This window comes from Rhipicephalus microplus, chromosome 4 (assembly GCF_043290135.1).
Source record: "Rhipicephalus microplus isolate Deutch F79 chromosome 4, USDA_Rmic, whole genome shotgun sequence".
Lineage (NCBI taxonomy): Eukaryota > Metazoa > Arthropoda > Arachnida > Ixodida > Ixodidae > Rhipicephalus > Rhipicephalus microplus.
The window spans coordinates 45,907,319-45,922,190 of record NC_134703.1 but is presented as its reverse complement, the minus strand read 5'-3'; the positions used below and the strand labels follow the sequence as shown (position 1 = coordinate 45,922,190).

General features: G+C 42.8%; 1 protein-coding gene across 3 annotated transcripts in view; it reads left to right on the top strand.

The window, feature by feature from the left end:
• Positions 1 to 14,872, top strand: part of LOC119171945 (ATP-binding cassette sub-family G member 4-like) — a 54,956-nt gene that overhangs the window by 10,480 nt on the left and 29,604 nt on the right. The gene's annotated exons all lie outside the window — the stretch shown is intronic.

The following is a 14,872-nucleotide window of genomic DNA, read 5'->3' as shown; positions in this document are numbered from 1 at the left end:
GTTTGACGAATAAGACGCGCTGCTCAAGACCTCAATAAAGTCACAATTCCGTCAAGTACGTCGTCGAACACGTCCCGCCAGACAGTGGCACATACCCACGGGCTGGTATGTGCAGCTGGTATGCGGGTATGTGCCACAGGTGATTGAAACTTAGGATCTACCCGGGAACGACGAGAACACACACGGGCAATTTTAACATGCGAGCGTTAAGAAATGCCCGAAGTTGGTAGCGTCGACCCCACGAATGCAAAGAATAAATGTCAGGCTCCCAGTTGGAATCAAACCCAAGAATTCTGCGTGGAAATTATGCATTTTACCACAGAGCTACGTCAGTTCTCGTAACTACTTTTCAAATAGACGTTATTCTTCGTGAAACGTCAATAGTGGTCGCAGTGCTGCCTACCTAATTTTATAAACATTACGCATGTGCTCCTTTCGTATATCCGTTACGTCGGGTTAACGTCAATTGTTGTTAATTAGTTGCCATGTGCTCAAGTTGATTTATGTGGCAGTGTTCAGGGTCAGCATCCTCACGAGCATCAGCGCTTCATATCAGCTTCTGGTGTTGCTAATACGTATGTTCCAGTCGGCATCGTTGAGCAAGTGCAAATAACTGGTTATATAAACATCTGCGAATATTCAGCATATGTCTGTGAGTGCTAAGTTTGCACATACATTTAACGTCATTTTATGACGTGTCACACAATACAATTGCAACACGGTCACCTTACCTCCACGTGCTTCGCATAACGTCGATTCCCATAGAAGTGTGGCAGCTTGGGCTAGTTGGTATGACATGACGATAGTTATAGCGCGAGAACAGAACGACGACACACAGACAAGAAGTTGGAAGTTAGCGCTCGTGTCCTACTTGTCACTGTGTCGTCGTTCTGTTCTCGCGCTATAACTATCGTCATGTCAATCCCCAGGTGCGCGGGATCTGCCGATTTTTTTTATTTTCTTTTTATGGCATGTATACATGCAGCACATTGAACGAGAAATACATGTAATTACGCGAACTTAAACAGCCTAATCGAATCTACTTCTTCCCGTGGTTACATTCATGGTGACAATATTCATAAGGAATTACATCAAACTGCCGAAAATGCGCGATTATCCCTCGTGCGTTTGCCTGCACTAGTGGTGGTGTATATTTCGCTAAAGCATCAGCACTTTAGCAGTGAAAGCTTGTGTATAAGCCTCTAACCACGCGTTTACCAACAGGTATGCTTATAGGTCAGCGTTGTACGGACCTTATTATAGGAATCAGGGTGGCACTGATGTGACATTGTTTGACTGCAAATGAAGCGTTAGCTGCTGTAATTGTCAAGCTCTCGAAAAGAAATGAATGAGTGCTTGGTCGACCTCGCGTAAATTATTGGCGTTAAAATCATTTCAGTAAAATCCTTTACACTATAGCCCGCCATCGGAAATAACTACGACGAGCCGAGATGAGCATGATCACTAATGTGTTTCCGCCGTCGAAACACACGTGCACTACCATCAGGGACACTGAACTAACGACAGTCCGAAAGTTGGTGTCAGCGGAGGGGACAAACATTGGGTGTACTCAAATTCAACGCGTCGGAGCTGTTTTGTTACAGAATATATAAGATTGCCATTGTACAAAACCTTTTTGTTATTTATTTCAGGCATTTGATATGTGCGAGATTGGGGTATTTTGTAAAACTTACTAAAATGTAATGAAACACGGTGCTTCAGAACACTATATAAAAATTATCAACCGTGTATACCTCGTTTTGCATCTTTTTTTAGAAATACTTTCGTCAGAAAATTTTATTCTTGCAGTTTTTTTATTATTATTCTTTTCGCCTTATCTAATTTCAGGAAATTTATATAAGGCGTGATTCGGGTAATTGAGAAAACAATTTTAGCGATATCCAACGTGAATGCACAAAGTAAATTCTAAGAACTTGGTTCCATTGCGCTATTATTATGCAACTCAATAACCAATATTCATACAGCCCATGCGGATTTGAAAAACACACAAAAAACATGCATTACTGTTCGTTCAAGCAACACACCCCACAACGATACGCGGAGATAAAGGCATGCTTCATGCATGTAGTTCAGGAATATTTTCTCATCGACAAATTGCACGACGGAATGTGCAGCCGTGTGTCTAGCAAAAAAAAACAACTATATCTCGCACCAGAGGATGCCACACCACAAGAAATCAGAAAACGTTTGTATACTGATATAATGGCTGGTGTATACATGCTATAGATATATAGGTACTGAGCCCAAAGTAAACAGTTCCTGTCTCACTTTGCTATGAAATTTCAAACTCTTAAAAGATATTTTTGTTCGTTTTTCAAGGCAACTTGTGATAAATATCTGTACGTGTCGAACTAATGCTGAGTTGAAGGCCTCTTACCCTACGCTTCGCACTCTTGAATATCAGTGCAGCCTTCGCTAAGCCATGCGCCTGGTTACACGAACTTATAACGTCGCGTCTATGTTGGTTCGGAAGTCGCCATTTAAATAATAAATTGCGATAGAAATCCAAGCTTATGCGTTTGATTTTTCTTATGTTGACACTTGTCTATGGGCGTTCGCTGGGTTTGCGCGCGCCTATGCGTATGTCATTGCTTCTTTCCCGTGACCTCCGATATATGCTAATGCCGACCGTCCTGGCGATGACCTTTCATTCAAGAAGAACGGCTATTCGGGCTAGTTGGTTGAAGTGCATGTTGACAGGGATGGCAACGCAAGCACGAAAGTGCCTGAAGGAAAGGTGCAACAAAAAGCAATGCCAGCAACGTGTCGTCTCTCTTTGCTTTCCGTTACGACTTTCTTTCAGCACTTTCGTGTTTGCGCTGCAATCCCTTTTAACATGACATTGCATCTGATGTAAGTTCCTTTCCCCCGCCGTGGTGGTCTAGTTGCTAAAGTACTCGGCTGCTGACCCGCAGGTCGCGGGATCGAATCCCGGCTGTGGCGGCAGCATTTTAGATGGAGGTGGAAATTCTGTAGGCCTGTGTGCTCAGATTTGGGTGCTCGTTAGAGAACCCCAGTTGGTCAAAATTTCCGAAGCCCTTCACTACGGCGTCTCTCTATATTGGTTTTGGGACGTAAAACCCCACATATCAAACAATGAATCACCAATCTGATGTAAGTTCCGGGCGCAACGGCAGCACCTTCCCGTGGTGCTGCAACGTTGCGGAAATGATGCATGCAGTGAGTATGAATACGTCATACGAAAAAAAAAAACTATCTCGCTCTCACGTATTAAGTCTACAAGTACGAGGCCTTTATCTATAGCGTTATGTCAGTCTGCGTACAGTTTGAAGGCACTGCAAGAATTTCATTGCATCATCGCTTCGAGTCATTCGCACACAGCATTCTATTTGTATACTCCACAGACCACCTTCCCTTAGCTTCATACGGTATATATATATATATATATATATATATATATATATATATATATATATATATATATATATATATATATATATATATATATATATGCGGAAGAATTGTATACCTCAGGGCTCGTTTTTCCGTGTTTTGACACAGTATTATTGAGATCTTATAATTTTTCGCTCTTATTTTATTTGTGTGTGTGTGAATTACGCGCACTTTAAAAGGAAGCTTGTTGCAGCTCTCTCTCTCTCTCTCTCTCTCTCTGTATATATATATATATATATATATATATATATATATATATATATATATATATATATATATATATATATATATATATATATATATATATATATATATATATATATATATATATATATATATATCTTAGCATAATAACTGTTTATTTTGCCATTTCACCAATGTGTCGACCGAATATCCTTCTTTTTCAAGGTATAGCAATATCTACAGTATATATGGGCATCTGCGTCCCTCCTTTTGAGATGATACCTTGACTGTTATGACTGATTTCTGTGGAAAACCAATACTGAGCCAAAATGAATACTTTCGTCGGAGATATGCAGCTTTTTCATTTGTAATTCCCAGGACTTTGAAAGAGTTGAGCTACGTAATTTATTCTTAAGCGTAGCTTGAACGGACGTACACCGGCCTTTCAATGCGTGGAATGGTTTCCTGTCAACGCACGTGGAGAAATATCTGAATCCCTGTCACGTACATCTTCACTGTAAAAAATTGTTTCTGATTGCGGGAAAAAAGTGTTATAAAATATGACAGTGAACGCTGACGGCACTATTTCGCACGTTGCATGCGAAATTGGGATGAACATTTTTCAATTTACTTTATGCTGATTTCTTGCCTTAGTATTCAATCAGCAGCTAAAGCGCGGGCACCGCTTGATAACTTTTATAAGTAAAAATTTATGCTCTCGACAGCTACAATTTAGTGAACGAAACTTGATAATTTAAAACAGTTGCATCTTACGAGAACTAACAATCTATCCATAGAAAAATGCTGTTAGGCACAAAACCAATTGCATTTCTGGGAAAATACTTATGTCTCGAGTAAGTGGTCTGCTTTTGTCTCGTATATAGAGAATCGCGTGTGCTTGCTCTGCTTTTCCGTTCACGAGAAGAACCCTGCCCGTGGATGTATACGTACCAGTACTTGGAGTAAGTCAAGCGCTAAGCATCGCGTGCTTCGTGATGTGTGATGCCTGCAGCGAGCAGCCTGCTTCATCAAGGAATGGGGAAAAAGCATTTGCGCAAAATTACGTGAAGCGGGACCACGAAATCCATGTTCAAAGGACGTATACCTTTCCGCGTATATTCTTGAAAACTTATTCCGCCGATTGATCGATGCTATAGTATGCCTCATCAACTCGGTGTGGCGGAAAAACCACGAAGTAAAGCGTTGATGATTATAAGTAAAGAGGTAGTTCTAACGTGTTTGGTGTGTGTGTGTGTGTGTGTTTGTTTGTTTGTGTGTGTGTGTATGTGTGTGTGTGTGTGTGTGTGTGTGTGTGTGTGTGTGTGTGTGTGTGTGTGTGTGTGTGTGTGTGTGTGTGTGTGTGTGTGTGTGTGTGTGTGTGTGTGTGTGTGTGTGTGTGTGTGTGTGTGTGTGTGTGTGTGTGTGTGTGTGTGTGTGTGTGTGTGTGTGCGTGTGTGTGTGTGTGCGTGTGTGTGCGTGCGTGCGTGCGTGCGTGCGTGCGTGCGTGCGTGCGCACTGCCAGTCTCATGTCGGGGCCATAGCAGGGAGTGTCTGGTGGCGCATAAATCTATGTTTCATAGAACGCGCATAAGGGCATGTCTTAGTAAATATAGCGATGCAACACGGACATAAGAATGCAATATGCAATTAAGTTATACAACAAACTAAAGGTTCATAAAGGTAGAAGTTTGAACAAACAACATTACAAAGGAAGTTAGAATTAGATTTGGTTCAGAAAAATGAAAGTCTGATAGAGACATAATAACGAAAATCTGTTTCTCAATAATCCGTTTATGTGAACATTAGCAAAGTTTTGCTCTGTCTCCGATATCCGATATCGGAGTTGTTGGATGCCTCCTGCACTTTACGCACCTCTTGGATCAGCATATCTATGGCCAGGTTACGATGTCACGTGACGTCATCATTAGACGTCACATTACGGGAGCTCGCAACGACGTTTCCATCACTTTATGATGACGCCAGAAATCCTGGCAATCTATAACCTCACGATGACGTCGTGAGGTGACGATCTATGGATTTTTTCATCGTTCGCTTGGGCACCGACGAGCAGTTTCCGTGTTTCGTGAGACATCTAAGGCTTTTGCCTCGGTAAGTCTAACTGACTTCTATCGCAAAACTTAGAAACTTCTCTGCATGAAACGATTGAATCCGAGACGACGGAAAGGAGAAAAAAAACACATCCATGTGAATCGATTGATATGTGGAGTTTAACGTCCCAAAACCACCATATGATTATGAGAGACGCCTTAGTGGCGGGCTCCGCAAATTTCGACCATCTGGAGTTCTTTAACGTGCACTCAAATCTGAGCACACGGGCCTACAATATTTCCGCCTCAATCGGAAATGCAGCCGCGGCAGCTGGGATTCGTACCAGCGACCTGCGGGTCAGCAGCCGAGTACCCTAGCCACTAGACCACCGCGGCGGGGCTGCAACCATGTGACAAAATAATGCGAGCGTGAAGACGATGTGACTTGTTGTATTTGATCTCTGCATGCCTATGGTGGTGAAATGTCAATTGCACAAGTGCTAATTGTATTCAAACAAAAATTTTATTTTTCGAGCCTGAAGGATAGTCACCCTCAGGAATATTGCATAAATTGTCTGAATTTTTCAAACATCGATAGCCAAGCGAAGAGTGAAAATTACTCTACATCTGATAAAAAAAATCGTATTAGCGCCCTGCTACACCATGCTGCCCCCAAAATTCCAAAAATACCCTACAAATATGATAATTACCCTGCGGTTGGCAACACTACCGTACACTTGGGGATGGAGAAAAGAAAATGGTAGAATACGTAATAAAACGGGAATGTAAGAAATACAAGAATGTACAGTTAATATGAAACCATGCACTGCACAAGCGCCCGCAAAGTCCGCTAGACTTTAGGAAGCATGACAGTGCTTTTGTGAGCTAGTGCATATAAAAACATACTCCTAAGCTAGTTGGGCTAGCCGAGTTTTACAAGCGAATTGTTGAGTTTCGAAAGATGGCAGTGGCGCAGAAGGTGCTCAGTCGCATCCTCTCAGCCGCAAAAGTTGGAAGCTGCACATGTATTCATCCCTTCCACTCATCCGCATTAAGAAAGAGCAGGCGTTTGTGTATGCCGTATGCCGAGCCCATTGATTTTTCACCTCCAAGCACTACCTTGCAACACCCCCTCCTCATCCACCCCGCACATGCCATAGCTACACCGTGTTTCGTAACAATCACTTAAAGTTATAATCCTCTACAAACCCCAGACCACGCCCAAACTCGTGAGAATGCGACAGAGTACGGTTACCTCGTGGCCGTAAGGTCCGAGCAGCCGGTGAAGATGTGGTCCAGATACTGCGAGCGGGAGTCGGAAAAACCCGTTTCATTCAATTGCAGAAGTGAAGCACGAAAGGGTAACAATTATCCCGTATACACTGCACACTGACCTCGTAGATGCTTTTACTGATGCCGGCGGGCTACGAACACTGAAATAGCTCTCATGACGCAACAGCTGAGAGTACCACTCAATTTTATTCTGCTCACGTTTGCCCCGCTCAAGCAACACAGCAAAACCTTGCGACCAGAGATGTCGCGATAGTAGGCAGCCTCGGACACTTCCGTCTTGCGCAAGCGCTGTACACCGCGCACTTCTGCCCTTGAAAGCATTTTATATAGTGACGCTGAAGCAGTTCGCATTATATCTCCACTATAGTAACTCTAAATGTATAGGTCTGCGAGGTCAGGTGCTACACCAGTATACGGCCAACGCGTATACCTTCATTTGCTTCCCCCGCCCTCCCTTTTTTTTTTCTTCTACACAGAAGAGCGTACTTGTCGTGTGGCCAGCGGAGGAGTGGTTTAATGTTCATATGCTATTGATGGATGCCTAAAATCTCGATTCCTTCTTATTTCCTCACTTCGTCAGTGATCAGTGCGATCGGCAAAAAGCTAGTATTGTTACTATGTAGTTTGTCGACCGTGTGTCATAAAGCGTAACGAAAGGCGTCGCTATCGAAAACCAAGGCTCATTGAAAGTAACATCACCTGGAGGAAATCTCTGGCTATCAGAAGCCACTTATTGTAAGTGGCGCTACTTCATTTTTCATTATTATGTATCGCGATAGCTTTCGCGCCATGCGACGGACTCCGTATAGACAACAGTGACGCGAGGATGGTCGAAGTTTACAGAGAAAGATAGAGATAATAATGAAGAGCGTTGGTGCCCCAGAGATAACGTTTCTGCGCTGTTTGTCGAGCAGTTGAGGAGAATGACGGGAAACGAAAAATCGAGGACCCTTCAGAGATGGTTTACCAGCGAAGGTGAAAGGAACGGTCCCGGCTTATCATTGTATTTCGTCACAGAGCGATACAACTCTCTGAAGATTAATTACCAGTGAAACTGTGTTAATCATTGTATTTGTCACGGAGGCGTACTCTCTGAAGATGAATTACCAGCGAAACTGTGTTTATCATTGTATTTGTCACAGATCCGTACAACACTCTGTCTGAAGATGAAATACCAGCGAAACTGTGTAGCGCAAAGGCACACAGGTGATGCTGAATAATGTTTTGTTGTTGTTGTTCTTATTGTAGTTGATGATGATGATGATGATGATGATGACGACGACGACGATGACGACGACGACGACTATTGTTGGAGTTTAACGTCCCAAAATCACGATTTGATTATGTAAGACACTGTAGTGGAGGGCTCCGGAAATTTTTTATCTTCGGGTGTTCTTCAACGTGCACCTGAATGTAGGGAAGGGAGAGGTAAAATGCAACAGAAAATTTAAAGTTAATCATTATTTTTATTTCGCTCATTACAAATAAATAGTATTTCAGAAACTGTCTTTTGGCTACAATGTATGTGGTGTACATAAATATTTCGATGTTGCCACCATCTAAAACATCATGTTACAGTTAAAGAAAAAATGCTCCAGATGTTTCATTCTGCCCCAACCTTCGGGGCAAAACGCGACGCTGCGTGGGCAAAATGAGACAGTTTGAAAAAAAAAATCATTCTTTCAGTTTTTGTTGTAGAAAGACTTGAAATTCTCTGAGGGCCCTTGCAGTTTGAAGGATCCCAGTACTTGGATTCGGACGCATTATATCTTGACAGAACACGGTGTTGCGTTGCTCCGAAACTTCTTTCAGAAAAAAACACCGCCAATCTTTCTTTGCGCTAATGTTGTCTTTTGTTGAACGCTTGCGCCTAGTTAGATTATTCAACAATTTGAGGCTAGGTATGTTTTGACGTATGTTCCTCACTCTATTTGCCGTTTTGATGCAGAACTGCTATGGCGTTACATGTCTTTTGACTTCATCCGCCGGGCTCTGTGAGGCAATGAATTTAAAACTGTGCTAGATTGAGACTTCCTTGCAAGTTTTTTTTAATTAGGGTATTGTAGGAACTTCATTAAAACTCGATTATAAGACGTGTTTGTGAACTACGCGACTTGGAGATTCCGCCATTTTTTATGCGTCTTTTGAGAGTCATTTATCCACTGAGCGTTGTATAAAAAAATCAGAAAGGAAAAAAAGGAATAAAAAAGGTAAATAAAATGCATGCTTTATGCAACAGTCGAAATGTTGAGAGAATTATTTCGCCAGAATCTGGTGTTGTATACTTTATTTACGCAGTCACCGGTGCTTTTTCTGGTGATCTTTTTTTTTTTTGAGTGATCTCTCGAGGCTCATTCAGAAGTTGACAATAACCTCGGATATTCTTGTTAATAGAATATCCTCATTGTGTACAGCATTCATGCCACTCATTACTGGATCTGAAGACATGAATATAATTTGCTTTATTTGTCTTACGATCCCACTTGATATTCTTTTAGCCTGTATCCGTATGTTATTCGTTTTGTTTTATTTTACTGGATTCACTTAACGCAGTGATTACTAATTTTAAGCGTTTAGCAGCCGGAGATGAATTCAACGCCCGTTAACAAATTAAAAACATATATTCTAATACAGAGTGTCTCGTGAAAAAGCCAGTTATGAATCATGCTGCTTTAATTACACCCGTCAAAGCTCGAGACCACTTGATGACCTTAACTAATGTTTCAAGAACTTTATTAAGCTGTCCTGAAATTGTCCCTATCAATTTTCCTTTTACACCCATTAATTCTTCTTATTACGTGGCCCTTTTATTGCACAGCGCCTGCACCGCCTGCACTGTCCAATGTAATATGAAAACCTTAACATTACAATAAACAAAGCGAATTTCCAGGTACGGCTGCGAAAATGTGCGCGTCACTCTGCATTCCGGAGAGACCATGTAATTCCAGCAGCTGCTCAATATATCTCAAATATGTTTGCCCGTGAACCTACGGCATTCAGCCTCCTTCGACAAGCCTGGAGGCTATGTAGCAAGTTGGCTATAGACAGACTGCATGGGCGCCTTCACAGTTTTCTCTGGACGATGCTAGATACGAGGGACCCCGAAAATTCCCTGGCGAGGCTATGACGTCACTCTTTCTACTCCCTCGCGCAGTCCAGCGTGGCGGCGTTTTGTTTGTTTGTTTGTTTGTTTGTTTGTTTGTTTTCTTCTGCTAAAAGGTACATCGTTTAAGTAGATTACTCGATGAGTTCAGATCACGACGCCTCGTTATAAAATGAATTGCGGGGAATGGGAACAGGATATGACACGTGCATGGTCGATGAAGCGGCGGTGCACAAGTGGCGAGGTTCCGGTGCAGCTGATTTGAGAGCCCCTACTGAGAGTATTAGAACATTAGAATGTGCCGTTGAACGGTTGCGCAAGTCACGATGCCACGCACTACTCCAAAAACCGTTATAAATCCGTTAGAACACGTGCTACTTTCTTTTTCTTTAGTGGAAGATACTGTAGGCCCATAATGGGCTGTGCGAAAGGGCGTACTATCCGCGTCAAATGAAAGCCGAACAGCAGCAGGCCTTCGCGATGGTATAGTACGCGCCGCCCAGTTATCACCACTGATAGGCGCGCGCATCCTGTTAGGCAGCTCTGCGCATATGTGCGTGCCTCCTGTCCATGGTGGTAAGAGACAGCGCGCGAAGTACCATCGCGAAGACTTGCCGATATTTGGGTTTCATTTGACGCGGATAGTTCATGAACTGTCTTTATTGTTCTTCGGAACCAAGCAGTATTTTGCTGTTCGAGGTATAGCGCATCCAGGACGGGACAGAGAAGAAGACACAGAACACATACACGGTACATGAATAACCAACAAACCCGCCGTGCAACCTTAGTATTTTGCGTAACTTATGATCAGTGGTAAAATATCTCGGTGCAAGTTTGACGCTTCCAACCTGGTCCACAAAGAAGGGAGTGGCATCGCAACAAACTCCAATATTTCGTAAACCATTTCGATAAGAAATGAGTGACGAAGATGAAGAAAAATGTTGTACGCCACGCGTAGTGAAAGCATGGCGTACCTTACTCTGTGCAGGCTCTCTTCGCAATGCCTTTATTTTATACCCCTTATAATGCTACACACTTATAAACGTGTGTACCTTTTGCACATATCCATTAACAAATTGTGCAGCTTATATGGCATGTATATGAACTCCTGCAGATAAGACTGCCCTGAATTATCCACCTCCGTTTTCTTCGCTAATAATGAAGATTGTTTAGCAGTGAAAGAACACACAATATATTGATGCAATCTGCACTGGCTCGACCCTATATTGAAACTTTTGAGATGATGCCCAAGCTGCTAAAGGCAACATATACTTAGTATGAGCATTGCACTACGCAAAGTTGGTCTTGTGTACATGTATACGTACATGCATACGCAAACAAACAAAACAAAAGTAACGAGTCACACAGGATGTCTCGAGTTGGGTCACATATCTCGCACGCCTCTTCAGACGTCCTTGAAAAAAACGTCGGGCGGGCATGATAAGCAAAGAAAAATGGAGTCGAGTGGATGGCTTGAGCAATCGCGATTGGGGCAAACATAAACATATCCATGCCCATAGTACCGTGCAGTAAACATAACTCAAAACTGCCGCAACGCAAATATTGTGACTCATTCATTCACGCAAAACTGGGGTGAATTACTTTGCTCTGCACAGTTCAGTGTACGTGCATCGTTTTCAAGGTACCAACACGTCCCGTTTTTCTACTGTGCACCAGTGACATTTAAGACGCCTTGGTTTGATGTTTTCATCAACTTTTCTAGAAACTAAACACTTTAGGGGTGTGTACACAAGCCCATGCATCTACAGGTCATCTACCAGAGGTCATCTCGCTGCATCTGCATCATGAGCATATGGCATGATTGCATAATTACCTGTTCATGTGAATTTTACTATTAGCGATGGTAAAAATGTTTCAATGACACTTTCTCAATATTTTGTTTCCTCGCTTGGCGTCTCGCGTTTCTATCCGGTTAAAGCTCTACGATATTTAATTATCTGGCTTTCCTGTAGAGAACATATGGCGTTAAGAAATACAAATGTGTTTGCCTCGAACCTGAAATTTGCACGGTTGTCGTAAGCCTGGGTGTCTTCCTCGACGTGGTGATGTATGGTGGCGAGTCGGACGTTGTGAAAATATGAAATGAAACAGCTGGGTTCTTCCGAGATCGTATTACTGGTTCAGTATTCGCCATTTTCCCACCCGACTGCAATGTTGCAAATCGAATTTTCGCACCTGGTTGATCTCCTTCCCCTCTTTTTCCTCTCTGAGCTGGATCATCTGGGCTGCTAAATAATGAAGCCACTCTGTCATTCGTAATGTTATTTCGAATCGAAAGCACTCAAACTAAAATTTATTTCTTACAGGCATTGGTGTACGCGTTCGATACGTTCACTTTGTGTTGTTTCGGACAAGGAGAGCAATTAAGACATATGTTTTTATGTTTCTGCATTAATTTGCCGAACAATTTAAAATCTTTTCTGTCCATCCACATGTTTAGTTTGATGCATGCATATTAAGATAACAATTTTTAAAGAAACATAATATTTAACAATTTTCTCGATTCCTGTATATCACTCTGATAAAGGAACCAGCTACTGCAGTCTTCACGAATTGAATGTCGACACATATTTTTCGTCGGAAAGCTGCTGGGCTGAAAGGATACATATATGAAAGGTATCCAATTGAGGACCCTTGTTCGCAATAACCGGAAAGCTTTGAAACTAGCGCTCGCAAGCTCGCTCGATTTCGACCCCCGGAACAGATGCTTCGCCTGCAACCTTGGAAGCCCGGGTTTTGACGCGGGCCTTTGAGATGGCGCTACTGGTCCTACAGAAAAACGGTTCCACCCGCGTCACGCATCGCTGCAGGCACACAGCGCATGCGCTCTCCACATGTTTCTGGTGTTTACCGCCTCTGTGACTCCTTTCGTTACTCTACCTTCGTCCTTCGTCATCCTCAACGCTTCTCCCCCTTTCCTCTTCGCCAGCATCTGCTCACTTTGCGTGCGTTTATTTGCTGGGCGGCTCGTGCGACTTTACATGTCGGCTGCCCGACATTCGCTCAGGTGCAACGGCGCTCGTTATCCGTGGACTTCGCAAGCGTCCTCTTCGTTCCGTTGTGTCGCAGTGAGCCTCTACTATAAGGTTTGTTTTGCCTCTGGCGTGCTCGCTTCTCGCGAAAACTCTCCACCCGTTCCATTCGCACGTACCAACCTGCCCAATCTCTTGCTCTAGCTGATGTAACGGTAATGAGTTTTGCTTGTGGCTCGTTTTCCTTAGGACGGTGCGTGTATTCTGTTAAGATAGCCATGTGTGCGTGTATGCGTGTCTCTGCACCGCATTCCTGCGAAGGTTGTGTGACGGAGCGTTGTGTCGTGGAGCGCGCGCCACCCGACCTTTCGACGGAGAGAGCTGTGCGGTGAAGCTACATCGCTGCGCTTTTCATTCATTTTTGGATGACGAAAATGATCGAGTCCCGTGCCTGTGCTCGATGAGTCATCGTCATACGTCTAAGGAAAGTCATCCATTGTTTGCCCTGTTGTGCTACGACGTGTTTGTTTTGGTAGTGCGGGATGCTCGCTACGCTTTTGTGTTTTAGGTAGGTTTTTGCAATTGTGCACTCGGATTGTTGTGATCAAAACAGTTGGGTTGATTTCGCACGTCGCGTCACCTGTCTGAATGCGCTGATGTTGAGCAGCTTTGAAGCAGTGCGGATCGTTTGTCGTGATCGTGGACTCCGTGTACATTCAGTGCCTTCTTCCGGCGGAATTTTCGCTGTTGCTATGTGTGATGGGGGCAGGAGGACGACAGCTCTATCATTTTTGTTGGCACCGCCGCCACGAATGCGTCATATTAACGTGCATGCCCGCGTTGTGCTAGAAAAACGTGTGTCGTTCTATATGTATTGCGAACGCGTACCTTCGGTGAGCACTAAGGACACTTGCAACAACCGCGTCACCGGGTGATTTTCTCTCGCCAGCTGCGTCCGCGGGCCGCGCGGTTCAGACATTACCAGCCGTAAATAACGGCCTTATATGTGCACACGCCTAGATAGGACGTTTTGCCTCTTGCCAATTACGTGATAAGTGAGTCCATCATGTCTACCTCTCGTCGATGTCACTCCAAAAAACTATGTTGGTGATGGTCTGCTGAACTTGTTTTTTTTTTTTGTACAAATTGCCGCTGTCATATATATATATATATATATATATATATATATATATATATATATATATATATATATATATATATATATATATATATATATATATATATATATATATATATATATAACAGAATGCAGTTAAATATGCAGGCACCTCACACACACAGTAATGAACCTGCAATACATAACGATTTTATTGATTTTAATGACTATGAAGCTTTTCTATAAATATCCCTGCAGACTTAAATTGAAAATTTTTAGCAATCCTGCAAGTGATGTTTATTCTTATACTTCTTCAGAAGTAAATAGAGTATCTGGGGTATAGTTTGACTGTATAGATAATTCTGAAGAAAAATTTTTTTTTTATTACAACAGGGTGATCAGCCTGTGAGCATTCAGGTAAACAATGATATAGTATGTTGTAGAGTAGTGGTCGAGAACCTGCAGCCGGCCTGGCAGTATTTGTGTGGCCCCTGACATAGCATGAATACCCCTTTCCCTCTAACACTACCTATATGAAGGCTGACATGGCAGTTTTGGCCCGAAATGGGATTTTCGCTTGTAACCTAGTTGTTTCTTTGTAACTTAGTGACACGCATGCTGAAAATAAGCATGACTTTTAATCCAGTTTTACAAATTAGTTTATCCGTATTTTTACATTTTGCCTGCAAAAGACTTGCTG